Source organism: Pongo abelii, chromosome 13, assembly GCF_028885655.2.
Source record: "Pongo abelii isolate AG06213 chromosome 13, NHGRI_mPonAbe1-v2.0_pri, whole genome shotgun sequence".
NCBI lineage: Eukaryota > Metazoa > Chordata > Mammalia > Primates > Hominidae > Pongo > Pongo abelii.
The window spans coordinates 18,480,665-18,494,146 of record NC_071998.2 but is presented as its reverse complement, the minus strand read 5'-3'; the positions used below and the strand labels follow the sequence as shown (position 1 = coordinate 18,494,146).

Genomic DNA, 13,482 nt, shown 5'->3' with positions numbered 1-13,482 from the left:
GCTCACGCCTGTAATCCCAGCACTTTGGGAGGCTGGGGCAGGCAGATCATGAGGTCAAGAGATCGAGACCATCTTGGCCAACATGGTGAAACCCTGTCTCTATTAAAAATACAAAAATTAGCTGGACGTGGTGGCGCATGCATGTAGTTCCAGCTACTTGGGAGGCTGAGGCAGGAGAATCGTTTGAACCCAGGAGGCTGCGGTTGCAGTGAGCCTAGATTGCGCCACTGCGCTGTAGCCTGGGCAACAGAGTGAGACTCTGTCCCAAGGGAAAAAAAAAAAGTGTTTGCGACCACTTGTTGGAACATTTTTATAAAAGCTGCTTTAAAATCCTTGTGATGTAATTCAAATTTCTGTTTCTTCTCAGTATTGGTAGCTACTTAGTACTGATTGTCTTTTCTCATGTGGGGTGCAGTTTATCTGGTTTTTTGTAATTTTGGATGGTGTCATGCACATTAAGTTTTTAGGCTCTGGGTCTTCATAAAATATTAGGCGGATTGATGCTATTTTTGTTTTAGAAGCAATTGACCTTGTTATATTCAAGCTGCAAGTTCCAATCTCTGTTTTGTGAGCTGTGGTTCCAACAATCAGTTGAGTTTTCAAAGCCTTTCCAGTTTTCTTCAGATATGTCCTGGTGGTCAGTGTGGAACTTGGATGATAATCTGCTAGCTTCGTTCTCAAAATGTTTGGTTAACTAATTAGGAGCAGATCCACACACATGCAGCTTGAGGATGTGCTCAGTTCATTAAAAACTTTATGGTGTCACTTTCTCATACTCCTTCCTCTCCACAATGTCTCCAATATTTTCTGGTTCCCTGGAGCTCCTCTTTTCTGTTTTCTGGCCAGAATGCTGGGTCTTTGATTACTGTACTCTGCTACAGTTTTTCATGGCTGCACCCATGTTTGGAGCCAGGTGACAGGTGGCAAAATGAGAAAAGACTTAAAAGAGTTTGCATCACCCTCTTGGGATCACAACTACACCAACTGGAGAGGAAGATGCCCTGGCCTCAGGGTTTTGTTTCTTCTAGGCACCACCTACTGCTGCCACCAGAGGAATTCTTGGGGGCCAGATCACAAGGGCTCAGAGAAAACAAACAACAACAAAACGGAGGGATTTCTGCATTCTCTCAGAGTAATAGGCGTCCTCTTTCCTGCCCAAACCCGTAGGGCTTATCCTTGATCTCAGCAATTGCTGAGAAACTGTTCCACCCTTTATATGGAAAACAGACTTTCTTGTTTGCCTCATCCCTACCAGTGCCTTTCTCCCTACACCTAAGGTCAATTACCAGCTGCCCTTTATCATTGAACTTAATGCTTTCTTCTCATAGTAGAATTAAGACGAAAGTAAAATATTTCTTGTACCTATATCTTTATTATATTTAGACAAGTCACAGAGTGAGAGAGTAGGGGTTTCAAGAACAATAGGAGAGAGACAGAGGAGACAGAAAGAACTGCTTGTGGAAATACAGAATATCCCACATTTTCAATGTGGAAAGTGTATGAGGGTCTGAAAGAAAATACTCAGTTTTTTTTGTCCTGTAACAGGCAGCATTGAAAAATGTGTACCAGAGTTTGGGTACATTTGAGCCAGCTCTTCAGAATCGTGGGGCAGGAAATAGAGCAAAATTATTTACACCCAATTCTAGGCAGATAAGTGTGCTTCAAGGAAAGGCAAGGGCCTGGCTAGATTCTAGATGTTTTTAAACTGGAGGCCAGGGACAGCTTTAGGGAGTCTATATACAGGCACAGATTTATTTCTTTTATATTCTTCTTGCTCTTTGAAAACGGTCTTTATGCAAATACACACTATATAACCAAAGTTTCCCTTTGTTCCAGGCAGCAGTAGGACTGACTGGAGCCATTGTACAGTGTCGGGAACACACCAGGACACTGAGAATAGCGTCATGTCATAAGAACTCAGAGCAGATGGACCCTGCTGTGATGCACAAAGGTGAGGGTGCAGCTGCTCAGGACACACTCATGCATGTTTGTGTGGACCATGGAAGACGGCAGGGGAAGAGCTGTCAGGTCGTTGGGGCAGAGGGTGCGCATGAGTACTCGCCTGTAAGTCATGTTGTAGAATCACCTCGCACAGCCACTGTATCTTCCCACCAGCATCACCAGATAACTCCTTTATCGTCACTTCAGTAATGCTTGATTTTGTCTGACTTTTTTATGTTTACCAGTTCAGATAAAGAGAATTGCACTCTCATCATTGCTATAATGTACACTTTTTTGACTACTAATGAGTCTGAGAATCTTTAGATACATTTGTTAGTCATTAATGTTTTCTCTCTCTCCTTTTTCTGTTTTTTGAGATGGAGTCTTGCTCTGTTGCCCAGGCTGGAGTGGCATGATCTCGGCTCACTGCAACCTCTGCCTCCTGGGTTCAAGTGATTCTCCTGCCTCAGCCTCCCGAGTAGCTGGGGCTACAGGTGCCCCCCACCACACCCAGCTAATTTTTGTATTTTTAGTAGAGACGGGGTTTCACCATGTTGGCCAGGCTGGTCTCAAACTCCTGACCTCGTGATCCATCTGCCTCGGCCTCCCAGAGTGCTGGGATTACAGGCGTGAGCCACGGCGCCCGGCCATGTTTTCTCTTCTTAATCTGTTTGTACTTTCGTTTACTTTTTCTTTCCTGTTTAATAAGAAGTTTTTATTTTGGATATCAATCTTTATATCTTCAATAATGTTGTAAATATCTTTTTGTTCCCACTAGCTTTTCTTACAAACTTATTCCTAGTGTCTTGTTGCACAGAAATTTTATTTTATTATGGTCAATTTTGTCAGCCTTTATCTTTATAATTTGTATGGGGTTCTTTTCTTGTTTGTTTTTGATTTGTATAAAAGTGATTTTTTACCCTAAAGTCAAAAGTTAAAATTTAATGTTTTCTTCCTATTTCAGAGGACTATGCAAGATATGATAAAGATCTATGTCACTGAATTTTTGGTTCTATATTTGTATCTCAGCTTCCTGGAAATAAAAAAGAATTCTAACATTCATACTTTCAGTATTTTATGTGAGAGGTTTTGTTGTCAAAATCAAGTCTGAGAGCAATGTTTATTGGGGCCTTTAATTGGAGTCACCAAGCGATAAAGGGGACATTGTCTTCAACAATAACCCTGTAATAAACACGTTTTGGACAATAAATATATGACAATTTCTTAAAAGCAATTTCTTGGGCAATCAAGACAATATGGCTTGAGTATGGAGTTATATGATGGTCTGGATTAATCAAGTATTAAATCTCTGGTTATTACAGAAATCAATGGAGACTATTCTTCCAAATAATCCTTAAATATTACTTATCTCAACTGAGATTTTGGTGAAAATTTAGCTTTAGAGCTTTTATTGACCTGCCAGTGACCTGAAGTTAAGATTATTCTTTTCTACTGAATGAAGACAAACCACCTTATACAAATCAACCCAGAAGGCTGTAGAGGTGATTTGTTTTCTTTATTTCTGATGACAGTTAAATACCTTGACTAAAACTCTTGGTTCCCTAAATGGCTTTTCTGCTTTTGGATGGTGGTAGCCTGGGGAATGTAAGGAAAGCAGATGTCTCCCAAAACTGAGAATAAAATACATGGTTTATTCCAATACATCCCAGGAAACCCCATTTCCAAGCTCTTTAAACTAAAACATTACCGTAAACAGGTTGGCCTAAAATTTTTCAGAGCTAGAAATTTTCAGAACAATGGCTGCCAGCTGCCGCCATGATGTTAGGGAATTCTCATTAATTCTTACATGACTGTTGTCTACATAGAGATGAAACACCTGACTAAATTGTCAGCAGCACAATTGTGTCCATACAGACAGATAGAACAAATCCAATGCTGTGAGGTAGTTTAAATGTGCACATATTAACTGATCAGAGAGCTAGAAAATGGAGGGCATTTTTAGCAGCATATGATAAATATACTTCTGACTGTTGAATATTGTTTAACTGCTTTGTTCTAGTTACTGGGGATTATATAGTAGGAAGTAATACAGACAGATATCATGTCCTGATGGGCTTTGTATTTCGGGGATGAAATGGGATTTTGTTGGCGCCAAGACCTGATTGCTTTGCCAGTTACCCTCACCCCTGGCTCACGAGGAAAGTGTATTGAGGAGATTCTCGAGGAACCACATGAGTTTTAATATCATAAGCTTCTGTCCTGAATTGAAAGGTAATTTTTTGTTGAGGAAGGCTGAGCCACACTTACCCATAATGCCTCCTTTGGCATAGGCCCTAGATAACCCAAAGTGTGTTCTCTCAAACAGACGGAGAAAATTAGAGGGTAGAAAATATCAAAAGTGTTACTGAGGATGCTGCCAGCTGAACCACCATTTATGTTTTTTATAGAACAAAACTTCAAGGGGTTTAAGTAGTCAGAGTGTGGCCAGCTTTTCCTTGGAAGTATTTATGCAAGGAAGATGTTTTACATTCTGGAAGAGTGTATGCACAGGTCACGTGATGGAGTGGTCTGGGGTAGCAGGACATGTGACAGGCCTCGAAGTTCGCCACTACAAGCATGGAGCCCATATCCACAACATCTTATAGCGCAGAATCTGGGCTGTGGGGGTGGAGTAGTTCATGCCAAAAATCACAACTTGGTTTGGAAAATGAGAGGGAAGAGAAACTTCCCTAAAGAGAATTAGAAAAAGTAAAACTCATGAGGTAAAGCTGTATAGATTTGAAATAATAAATCTTTACAATTTTTACTTCCACTGGTCGATGGCAGGGCTTCTTAATCTTAGCAGTATTAACCTTTTTAGTTAGATAATTTTTAATTCTTCTTGCAGAGGAGAAGAGAGGGTATAGGCTGTTCTGTGCACGATGGCATGTTTAGCAGCATCCATAGCCTGTACTCATTAAGTGCCAGTAGCAACCCCCAGTTTTGACAACCCAAGATGTCTCTAGACATTTTCTTCCCTGGAGGCAAAAACAGCCCTGGTTGGGAAGCACTGGTTTATGAATAGAAATAAAACTGTAGTGTTCTCCAGCCACACAAACAACAACAAAATTAAACAGCATATTTTCAATTTATTGCCTTCCTTGGCTAATACACACTTCACTACAATTAAAGCTTCCAATTAGAAATTCTTCCTGGGTTAAAAAAAAAAAAAAGCTATCAAGAGAAGCAATTCAGTAAGCTGGGTTTTAGGAATATGCTGTTAATTTTGCCTAAAATGTGCCATGCAAGGGGAGAGTTATGTAATCATTTTAAGTAAATAAGTGTTTCATTAAAAAAAATACCCTTAAAATGGTTGGATTCAAAAATACTGAAATCTCTTATCATAGAAGCATAAATCTGAATAGTTTGGTTATTTAAATATAACTTACTGTGAAATCATCAAGGAACATAGCTAATCGAACCTACCATTCTAGCCTACATCATCCTGTGCATTTCACAAAATCTTAATGAAAACTACACGAAGCTCAAAGTATAGATAAACATATCAGTGTTGACAACCGTGAAACCACACTATCCAAAGGCTACGAGCTCTGAGGAATTCCTGTTAGCGACAGCACATGTAGGATCAATGAAGGAAGAAAATGAAGGCTCCTGGGAGATAAAATTATGCCAGGACAAAGCTGAAGAAGAGCAACACCTGTTGGAAATATCCTAAGATAAATTTCGAAAGGTGCCAGGCTTGGAGGTGGGGCAGGCACCGCCGGAAGAGACACCTTCCCTTTGGGACTTTCTTTGCCTGTAACAAGAACAGCACTTGATGCCTTTAGAATAGTTCCTGGAACATCTGAATAAATATCTGTGGAATGGCTGAATCAGGGGTGGGATCTGGTGTTCAGGTGGGGGCCCCCTCAATAGTATGACCACAACGGAGGCTCCACCTGGCAGGGAGCTGCTGACTCCTGATGCTGTAGGAGCTGGTCTCTGGATTAGGAGGTCCTGTTCTACTTCCAGTTGCAAATATTACATATATTTGTGTATGTGAGTGCTTATATATATATGTATAATATATATTATATATATTACATATATAATATATATTATATATATAATATATTTTATATATATTTTTTATATATATTATATATATATATAATATATATACACACAGCCACCCAACAAGTTCCCCTTGCCCGCTGCCTAGACAGAGCTGATTTATCAAGACAGGGGAATTGCAATAGAGAAAGAGTCATTCTTGCAGAGCCAGCTGGGCGGGAGACTGGAGTTTTATTATTGCTCAAATCAGTCTCCCCGAGCGTTTAGGGATCAGAGTTTTTAAGGATAATATGGCAGGGGCTCAGGAAGCGGGGAGTGCTGATTGGTCAGGTTGGAGATGGAATCACAGGTGGATCAAAGTGAGGTTTTCTTGCTGCCTTCTGTTCCTGGGTGGGATGGCAGAACTGGCTGAACCACATTACTGGTTTGGGTGGTGTTGATGGCCGCAGCCGCCCATCTGGAGAGGCTGCTGCCAAGATGCCGGCTGCAGCAGGGGAGGCGCCGCAGAGCCGCGCGCTTTGTGGAGCCGGCGGGAGCTGAGAACAGGCAGGAAGGAGCCCTGCCCGCTTCTGAGCTGGTGGGGAAGGGGCCCTGCAGTCCCAGGCGCAACCGCAGCTGCCCAGCCATGGCTTCAGACCCGGGCATCCGTGTCCTCTCGGGCGGGGGTTGGGGGCGGTGGGGAGGGGGGGGCACGGGAAGCCTATATTAGACCAAATATCATGATATATTTTGTGTATTTATTTTTTAACTCATACCAATCCAAGCTAGATTTTCTTACTGATTTAGTTACTTTGCTTGTTTATTAATCTCATTATGTAGAATATATTTTGGAAGTTGCCTTAATAGTTTTTAGAGGAAAATAGGATAAAAATAAATAAATATGTAAAAGATGCCAGTTTTCGTTATATGTATATGTAATGGTGTAAAAAAGCACTAAATAAAATAATCAGTATAGTGGCTAGGGAAATAATTAAAGTTAGGTTTTTGGGCCGGACAAGGTGGCTGACGCCTATAATCCCAGCACTGTGAGAGGCCGAGGCTGGTGGATCACCTGAGGTCGGGAGTTCGAGATCAGCCTGGCCAACACAGTGAAACCCCGTCTCTACTAAAAATACCAAAATTAGCTGGGTGTGGTGACGGGTGCCTGTAATCTCAGCTACTCAGGAGGCTGAGGCAGGAGAATCGCTTGAACCTGGGAGGCCGAGGTTGCAGTGAGCAAGAGATGGCACCATTGCACTCCAGCCTGGGTGACAGAAAGAGACCCTGTCTCAAATAAATAAATAAATAAAATAAAGTTAGGTTTTGAAGGAATTGGGATTATAAAAATATATTTCAGAAAAGGATGCAGCAAATATCTTTTGAAAATGCAAGGGCAGAGGTATTTCTGGCAGAAGTAATGATATGAGACATTTACTACAATATCGTTTCTACTTATGCTCCTGTAGTTTACTAAAGGCAATTATTGTTTCATTGGAAATGTAATTAATGAACGTGACCCTCAGTACCATAGATTGGGAGCCACGAGGCTGGTCGTGGGCTGACTGTGGTTGGACTCACTCAGGAACTGGCTTGGCTGGTCTCTTTTAAATAACTGCTGCCAGCTACTGCCAGGAGTTGCAGGACGGGAGGTAGGGAAGCTGACTGGCCCAGCTGATCCATAAACAGCCCTTTAATAGCACTGCGGTTGCTTGTGATGCGTGCCTGGGATTCTAGGTTTGTTTTAATAGCACTGCGGTTGCTTGTGATGCCTGGGATTCGAGGTTTGTGTCTTTCTTTTGTGAGGGGTTTCTATCTCACCCTCAACTCTGTTCTTTGCATCGTTCGGGCTACACATTACGGTGTGTTCACATCTCCTGCCCTCTAGTCTGCTGAAGGTTTTTCATCCTGTTCTCAGCATGGACACGTATCTTCGCTTTTGTCCATCACATGGTCATTTCAGTAGGATGTTGGTAGAATAGGAAGATGCACATGTGTTTAACTAATCGTTTTTAATTAGAAAGCCAGAGGTTGAATTGAAAAACAACTCGTATTGAAACTGTGTTTGCAATAATTATAACTGTGAGAAAATCGTGGCAGTAGGGAAGATCTAATATAGCCAAATTCCCTTTTATATTTTACCTTCATGTTGCCTTAATTATTACTGGGCTTAGGATGGGCTAGCTTTGGGAGACATGTAGTTTACAGTTTAAATGATAATATTCCTTCTCCAAAACTCAACCACCTTTATAAAGCTAATGAGAGACCACCAGGCTAGGAGAAGAGCCTGAATTCAGCAAAGGTGTAGACATAAAAGACTGCCAGCCATTATTCCAGAGGTCACGAGATATACAACTTTTCCAATTACTCCTGCAGATAACATCACTACTGTAGAACCCAAGATTGGCCTTTTGAGATAGCCTTTCAGTTATTTTGCGTGTTTGGCACCAATTACGGCGCCTTCTGAACCCACCAACTGCTCATGTGGCCCCATGCAGAAGCAGAAGCCATTCAGCACAGAGCAGGATCTTTTCCCACGTTAAGATTGCACCCCCCAAACAATCAACAGAAAGCATCCATTGCTAGCCACCCTCATCCCTTCCCCCAAATTACCTTTGAAAGAACCCTAACCTACAAGCTTTCGATGAGTTTGATTTAATAACTCCATATTCTGTGTGGTGTGGCTGGCTTCGCATCAATTAAATTGTTCCTTTACTGCAATGCCCTGGTCTCTGTGAATTGATTTTTTTTGTGCAGCAGGCAGGAAGAACCCATCAGGAGGTTACAGTATGGTTGTTGAACTTTTCAATTTATGGAGTTTTAAAATACAGTTACCAATATGTGTCTTCATAAAATACTTTTACACTATGACACTGTACAATATTTTTATTAGATCTTATTTGTTATTTATGATTTTTCATCCTAATTTTTAAAACTATGATTTTTATTAGACCTTTATTTACAATTTTTATTATGAAAATTTTCAAACATACACGAAAGTAGAGACAAAAGTAATAAAACCCAATGTATTCCTTACACTCTACTTCAATAATTATAAATATATGGAGTAGTCTTAAAATTTCATATATATCCCTCCCACAAACACGCACTCAAGCATAATTTTGGCACAAACCCCAGACATCATATTATATCATTTTTAAATATATAGCTATGTATCTTTAAGGGAAAGGACTTTTAAAATACATAATAGTACTACCATTAACACAACTAAATAAATTAACAGTAATTCCTTAATATCATCTAATGTTTGGTGTTCAAATTTTCATGATTGTCTCACAGATCTCTTTTTCAATCAGAATCCAATCAAGTCCATGCACACTGCATTCAGTTGACAGAGGTTTTTGACAGAGCAGGAGCATCACCATCATGGACAAGTACCACCATTGTAAAGTTCCCCTTGATCAAAAACCACCTAAATCCAAAGGGCATCAGCCTAATGGCTAAGGTCAGCATGACCATAAACCACAAATGACATTTCCAACCAGAAACATTCCAACCATAGGATAAACCCCTCCCTGACCAGAGACATGCCAGCCCCCAGATAATCTCCCCTCCAGCTGGAGAGATGCCAGCCCCAAGAAAACCTCCCCTCTGACCATAGACATTCCAACCCCGCCATAAACTTCTCCCCTATACAGAAACATTCCAAGCCTGTAATAAGCTCTCTCACTAATAAATACTCTTACTCTGTAAGAGAGAGTGTTCCTGACCGAAATCGGCCAGAAGCCCCTCTCAGGTTTATTCTCCAAAATAAACCTGTCTTTGACTGTTAAGCCACTTTTCATGTTTCTTTTCTCTTTCTTTAACTTTTACAGTTTTAATCGATCACAATATCTTCTTCCCACCCGACTCCATGTATTTGCAGATAAAACTAGGTCATTTGCCTGTAGAATTTCCCACATTTTGTGTTTGGCTTAGTGCAGCCTTATGGTATAATTTAACACATATAAACTGATAGAACAAGAAGTTGATTTAAGTTCTTTTAGTTTTATATTTTTTTGGCAAGAATACTTCAAAGGTGGTGCAGTGTGCTTCCTATTGAATCATATTCAGAGGCTTGTAACATTGGATTTTCTTTCTCTTATCAGACTTCTTAATTTTAGTTGTTCCAGTACATAAAAATTAGTATGTTATCATGGTCTGTGATTACTAATCATTTAAGAGTTTGTGGGGATGTAAGTTGCTTGCTCCTGCTTTGCTGTCTGCCACGAGTAAAAGCCCCCTGAAGACTCCCCAGAAGCAGATGCTGCCATGCTTCCTGTACAGCCTGTGGAACGTCATTGAAATTATAAGACTATCATTCAAATGGAAGCATTATAGTTCTTTGGAACGATTATAGTCTCAGAACGAAGGAGAATGATACAGATACACTGGCTGAGGTGTTTTGAGGTGCATTGAAATGTTCCAAGCTGTTATTTACCTTAACATGTTCTTGAGGTACCATGGCATGGATTAAAAGGAAATTTGGTGAGCGGCCTCCACTTAAACGACTTACTAGGGAAGCTATGTGAAATTATTTAAAAGGGTAAGGAGATCAAATAGTACTTATCCTTCATGCAAAAGTTGTACAGAAGTCATATGGAAATGAAAAAAGTTCTTTTTGCCCTCCCGCTTGTGTATATCTTATGGGCAGTGGATGGAAGAAAATAAAATAACAAATGAAATGCGATGGTTGTTCTGAATAGGAGTCTCAACCATGTGCATTTATTGGGATAGGAAATAGTGACCAAGAAATGCAGCAGCTAAACTTGGAAGGAAAGAACTATTGCACAGCCAAAACATTGTGCATATCTGATTCAGACAAGCAAAAGCACTTCATGTTGTCTGTAAAGATGTTCTATGGCAACGGTGATGACATTGGTGTATTCCTCAGCAAGTCGTCCAAACCTTCCAAAAAGAAGCAGTCATTGAAAAATGCTGACTTATGCATTGCCTCAGGAACAAAGGTGGCTCTGTTTAATCGACTACGATCCCAGACAGTTAGTACCAGATACTTGCACGTAGAAAGAGGTAATTTTCATGCTAGTTCACAGCAATGGGGAGCATTTTACATTATTCTTGGGTGATGATAGATCAGAAGGAGAAGAATTCACAGTCTGAGATGGCTACATTCATTGTGGACAAACAGTCAAACTTGTTTGCTCAGTTACTGGCATGACACTCCCAAGATTGATAATTAGGAAAGTTGATAAGCAGACCACATTATTGGATGCAGATGATCCTGTGTCACAACTCCATAAATGTGCATTTTACTTTGAGGATACAGAAAGAAAGTACTTATGCCTTTCTCAAGAAAGAATAATTCAATTTCAGGCCACTCCATGCCCAAAAGAACCAAATAAAGAGATGATAAATGATGGTGCTTCCTGGGCAATCATTAGCACACATAAGGCGAAGTATACATTTTACGAGAGAATGGGTCCTGTCCTTGCCCTGGTCACGCCTACACCTGTCGTAGAGAGCCTTAAGTTGAATGGCGGTGGGGATGAAGCAATGCTTGAACCTACAGGACAGAATCACTCCAAATTTACGAGTGTGGTTTGGGGATGTAGAAGCTGAAGCTATGTACAGGTGTGGAGAGAGTATGCTCCGTGTTGTCCCAGACGTGTCTGCATTCTGAGAAGGTTAGAGATAGGTCCAGCAACCAGTCCAGGTTTCAGTAACTTTGGTCCAAAATGATGGAATCATATATTCCACCAGCCTTACCTTTACCTACCCACCAGAAGCAGGGCCGCGGCCACATTGCAGTGTAGCAGGCGCAATCCTTCAAGCCAGTTCAAGCCACGTGCCCCCTAATAAATTAAACACAAACAGCGAGGGAAGTTACACAAACGCTAGCACAAATTCAACCAGTGTCACATCATCTACACCAACAGTGGTATCCTAACTACCGTGTTTTTGCTAGGACTTAAACGGACTTGAGTGCAGCAGAAAGTTGACAAAAAAGGAGAAAAAAATGAACAGTCTTTTGTGGTTTATTGGGAACACTTTTCATACCAGGTGATACTATTCTAAAACCCCACTATCTATCTGCAAGTGCTGATTTGAAATGCAGAAGCCACAGCAAAACAAAAAAACATCAAAATGTACAAACTATTAGAAATTAATTTTTTCAGCTGTTTTGTTGGTTGGTTGGTTGGTTGGTTGGTTGGTTTTTGTTTGGTTTTGTTTAAGTGGGCAAGAAGTAAATAATGTGGCTGGAATACAAGTTGAACAAACTAGAAGACATAAATCTAACGTAGTTTTTATGGACCAAGGAACTTGTATATTGTATAAGCTTTAGTAAAAGGTACATTTTCACATACTCACCATACCCTTTTTTATATCATGGTATTATAGTACATCTTGTTACCAAAGAGGTTGTTCTCTTCCCCACTCACCTTTGAGCTTTTGCTTTAAAATACATTCAGGTTCCAAGCCTGGCCATGCTCGTTTAATCTAATTATCATGTTCTTCCAAGTTTTTTTTTGGTCTGAGGCTAGAGCTTTTTTTTTTTCCAGCTGAAGTCTTACGACTTTTCGTGAGTCAAAATTGTTTGGATTTCAGCAAGTCAAATCTTGTGAAGGCCTACATTTTTTTTTAAGATTATGTGAAGTCTGTGCAAAAGCTTTAAAAAGCTGCCTCTGCCTTGCCTGCAATACATGCAATGTATGTTAACTTAGTCTCTCTTCTCAGACACTGTTGGTAGTTATTTCTGCATTTTCCTTTTTTTTAAAAAAAAGTATTTATAGCGGTTATCCAAGAGGTTCGAACATTCACATGCAATTTGGTGTGGCCGTTTAGCCATGAACGAGTTAATGGTGCAGAACGTGTTGATATTTGAAGTGTTCTCTCCCCTTTTCCCATAACATAAATACATTATGTGTGTTCCAGGATTTGTTCAGGTTTTTCCCCTCTCCTGATCTTGTACATAACTTGTATTACATATAAGTTAAACATTTAATTTTGAACTTGGAATGTTCCCAGTGATTTCATTCAGCAGAGTATTTTCTGCCTTGTTGGCAAGTGACAAAAAATATCGTGAGAAGCATCTGCTACCAGTTGGGAGATGGTGCTCTTATGGTAGCATGAGGAAGATCTCAGCAAAATCATGTTTTATTAACTTTACTTTTTGGGGGTGTTGGAGGGGGTAGCCTAGGCCAGAACATCATTGTAATCTTAAAACATAAGATGCTTTTATTAGCTGGAAGACAGTACTTTAGAAACAGACAGTTGTAAGATTATAAAATGCAAATGTAACTTGTGTTTTTATTTTTCTTTTCTCTGCCTTTTTTGTTTGTTTTCTCTTCTCCAATACTGAGCATCTCCACAAATTTCTCCTAACTCAGAAAATGTTTCTTTTCCTTTCAGTTGAGATTTGGTTGCATTCAGGTTTGTATGTTGGCCTTGCATGCGAAACTCGCCAGTTGTACCTTGCTTTCATTCCTGAACTTTGGTTATGCTTTTGTTTGGATTCTTCGAAATTGCAGCAGACTCTTTGGGCTACACTTAGTACAGGAACCACATGCATAATATTACATGGCACAGTCT

At 40.3% G+C, this 13,482-nt stretch overlaps 1 long non-coding RNA gene and 1 pseudogene across 2 annotated transcripts in view; both read left to right on the top strand.

Annotated features, from left to right (window-relative positions):
* The window catches only part of LOC129047720 (uncharacterized), a 60,797-nt gene that overhangs the window by 9,763 nt on the left and 37,552 nt on the right, over window positions 1–13,482 (top strand). The window contains exons 2-3 of one of the 2 annotated variants that reach the window (XR_008509477.2): window positions 1,837–1,951; window positions 2,906–3,005. This is a non-coding gene — a long non-coding RNA (uncharacterized LOC129047720). Of the gene's footprint in view, window positions 1–1,836; window positions 1,952–2,905; window positions 3,006–13,482 lie in introns of those variants that run through there. The other variant, XR_010136456.1, reaches the window with a different exon arrangement.
* Window positions 10,395–11,871, top strand: LOC100461500 (recombining binding protein suppressor of hairless-like; annotated as a pseudogene).